Raw genomic sequence first — 3944 nt, 5'->3', positions numbered from 1 at the left:
CTCCAACAATATTGCTCTTGATTTAAAAGAGCTTGTGATGTTTTAGGCATAAAGCTGGATTCAGTCTTAAATAGCTGAGCTGCCGTCAGCCTGAATTCCAAGACATGACGGAGCGACAGAGAGGGCAGAAAAATCACTCACTCTCTTAGCGGATGTAAAAGCCAACAGCAGGGCTGTTTTAAGAGACAGAATTTAATTGGAAACCTGATTCAGTAGCTCAGATGGAGCTTAGATCAGGGCTCGCAGTAACAGCGTTAAGTCCCGCTGTGGAGCAAGTGGGCATAAAGCAGGCCTGCGTCTCTGTACAACTTGAAAAAACGCTTCATCAGCAGATGATTAAAAGCTGTTCTGTCTCCGAACCTTCGTGACAGGAAGAGATGGCTGCAGCGCACGTTTCAATCGTGCTGAACACCAAATTTCTGTCCATCAGTTGCTGCAGAAAAGACAGCCCACCGCCTAGAGGATATGAGGTGGCCTCTACACCTTTTAAAAAACGCTACATCAGCAGACGATTAAAAGCTGTTCTGTCCCTGAAAACTTTGTGACAGGAAGAGATGTCTGCAGCATACGTTTACTCGTGCTGAACGCCAGATTTCTGTCCATCAGCTGCTGCAGAAAGGACAACACGTCACCTAGTGGACATGAGGTGGTCTCTACACCTTCTCTGTACACCTTTTAAAAAACGCTTAATCAGCGGATGACTAAAAGCTCTGTCACCGTCTGGTTACGTTATCCGGAGGCGCGGGACACTGGTCCAACCTGGACATCTTGCTCCGAAAAAAGCCTCCGTCAAGGCTCGGCTCCCAAGGCACTGAGGGAATTTCCACTCAGTGAACCCCTCCACTCTGGTGATGGGCGCGGATGTGGGAACTGGCGCCCTATTCTACCAGGACCGGCTGCAGCCTCGTCCCAGAAGGACGTCACCGCTGGGAAAACGAGGCCAGATGGGATCAGGATGGCGAGCCGGCGTGGAGCCCAGAAACCTTCCCGCTGGATCATCCGAACTGACGGGGGAGGCGAGGGACGTAAAAAAGGTCCCTTCATGTCAGCTGCCTCCTGGATTAAGCCGGGCAAACTCCAGAGGGCGGCGGCTGGGAGCGGTGTGGTTGCCGATCTGAAACAAGGTGAGGGGGGCTGAGCATTCGCTTAGCCCCCCTCTACCGACACTACGCTCTCCAGGAGGGAATGTGCAGTGGGGGCTGCTGCTGACGTCGCCTGTCCCGGAGGAACCCTCCGATTCGCTCCGAGGGTCAGCGATAAGAGGAAAATTACAAGATGGTGTCGTCCAGCGTGTAGCGACCTGTCACTGAGAAATACTCCTCGACGCTTACCTTGAAACAAGACTGCTCGTCTGCTTCTCCTCGGGGAGGAGAGCTTACCGGGACGACAGAAGGTTGGCGTAACGTGCCAGGCAGGCTTAACAAAGGCTGGTCAGCTATACAACTTTCCTTCTTCTGACAGTGCTATTAGCTCGCTGAAGAAAAATGGGAGCCGATTACCCACTCTTAACGTAATTTATACGGACCGGGTGGGGCCCACAGCAGGTGGGCGTGGACTAAATTTTTCAGTGTAATGCTTCGCATGACGGGGTAAAACCCACTAAGCGACAGCCGTAAAGGGCAAAGCCTATACGAAATAGAACTTTTGCGTTCTCAGAAAAGTTGTTTCAGGACCTCCAATAAACTTACATCCACATCAGAGCACATGTAGATGAACAGATGCTGGCATATATTCATCATTTAACGCGGGTTCCTCATTTTTCTGGACTGAATAAAACGTGCATTGAATTTAAGGAAATGCAAACGTGAGACGTCATTTAGATTTGACCCATCAAAATGAATGCGGTCATTTATTTACAGAATCAAATTTAACATCAAACATGTACATTAATTTGGCAAATTATGAAAATAACAACAAAGCAATCAATCAGGAAAAATCATACGGCCATGATTTTTCCGTTGCTGCACCAAAGACATTTATGAAAACTGTACAACTATGATCTTTTGCCCACATGAATGTGGGTGAGCATTTTACACAGACATTTCTAAATATCTGGAAGAATTTCTACTTGATAGAAAAGTTTAAAGATGGAAAGAAGTTTAGAGGGAGTAAAGGATGGTGTGTGAGGGAAATTAAGTGTTCACCAGAATCGACACTCTCCGGCTTTCTTCAGCTTTTCCTTACAGTACACTTAGGTGATGAAATCGGCTCCTTTACCTGGAGATGTCTCAGGTGAGATTCCGTTTAACGCACCCTTTCAGCGTCTCAGTAGGATGCTGTTACTCGTCCGAAGTAATGGCGAGGCTCTGTTCGACACACATTCACCTCAGTGGAAAATGTTATAATCCCATGGAACTCGGAAGAGCTTTGTTGTCATGTCAGGAACTCCAAATACACTCCATCAGAACTTTAGCTCTCGTGTAGTTTACAGAACTCCCATGTAGTTTACAGAACTCCCACAGAACTGACTAGACCAGGAAGTACTGACATTTTAAAGACTCTTTCCCGGTTCACTTTTTGGGATTTGTTCATTGGTCAGAAACGACCAGACGGGGTGGGTTTTGTGACGTAAGAGGTTAGAGGCAGCGAGAATTGTTATGAGGCAGATCAGAAATGTTCTCACAGACAGAGAGGGTTTTGTTTTGGCGTGTTTCAGGAAACAGGTGCAAAACATCTCTACTTACGTCTGAGAGGATTCTAAAACATGACAGTTTTAACATAACAACTTGTTTTTCGTTTGACTGTAACCTTGTAAACGCACACACTTGCTCATTCAAAAGCAGAAATCAGAAAAATGCATAATTACTCTGTAACAGCTTTTAACATGAGTTCTAACTGCATGAGAATAAAAATCATTACTCAGTTAATAAAATTGATTAGTTCACTGCAACATCTAAAATGGTTTGAACTAAGACACTTTGATTATCAACATTTGTAGAATAGTAGTGATAATAAAAAGAGAGTGTTCTTTTCACTTGAATCTTCAAGAAAGAAAGTCTCAGGATGGGTGAACCTGTATTTATGTATTCAAATACATGAAATGACAGTTCCTGTCCCACAAGGTTCTAAAGGTCAAGAGTTTTGACCTTAGACTTAGTTTTTGACATGGGCCTAGTCCACTACACACACAAGACAGATTCAGGAATTCTATTTCTTTTCCAGATTTCACATTTGTTATTCCCTTTAAACATACTCAGACAACACTGGATGTATCTGTGAATTTTTTTTATTTTTTATTGGGACATCCATTTTTAGAAGTCACCCCGTCTTCTTGGAAACATGCACAGGAGCAGGAGGGCCACGAAAGGATTTTGCGGCTGCATATATTCCATTTGTTCTATCAAAACACTGCACTTTTAAAGGGTGTGTAGTGGTTATGTCTTCAGCATGACTCTGCACATGTCTTCTCATAATGTGCTTTTTCAAGTTTCTCTTATTAACTGTCAAATTACAATGAGGACACTGCACAGAAATTTTATTTCTAGTGACAACTCCTTCAGTGGAGTCTTTATTTAAATTTTGTTCTGTGTGTTGGCTTTGTGGCTCTCTGCATGCTCCCAGTGTGTTGGATGGGGCTTCTGAGGGACCAGGTGTTGGTACAGCTGGGGGGACTGGTGTGGAAGGACCAGGTGTTGGTACAGCTGAGGGGACTGGTGTGGAAGGACCAGGTGTTGGTACAGCTGGGGGGACTGACGTGGAAGGACCAGGTGTTGGTACAGCTGGGGGGATTGGTTTGGAAGGACCAGGTGTTGGTACAGCTGGGGGGACTGGTGTGGAAGGATCAGGTGTTGGTACAGCTGAGGGGACTGGTGTGGAAGGACCAGGTGTTGGTACAGCTGGGGGGATTGGTGTGGAAGGACCAGGTGCTGGTACAGCTGGGGGGACTGACATGGAAGGACCAGGTGCTGGTACAGCTGGGGGGACTGACGTGGAAGGACCAGGTG

The sequence above is a fragment of the Nematolebias whitei genome, chromosome 3 (genome assembly GCF_014905685.2).
Source record: "Nematolebias whitei isolate Nwh7 chromosome 3, NemWhi1, whole genome shotgun sequence".
Lineage (NCBI taxonomy): Eukaryota > Metazoa > Chordata > Actinopteri > Cyprinodontiformes > Rivulidae > Nematolebias > Nematolebias whitei.
Note: the sequence above shows the minus strand (reverse complement) of the source record.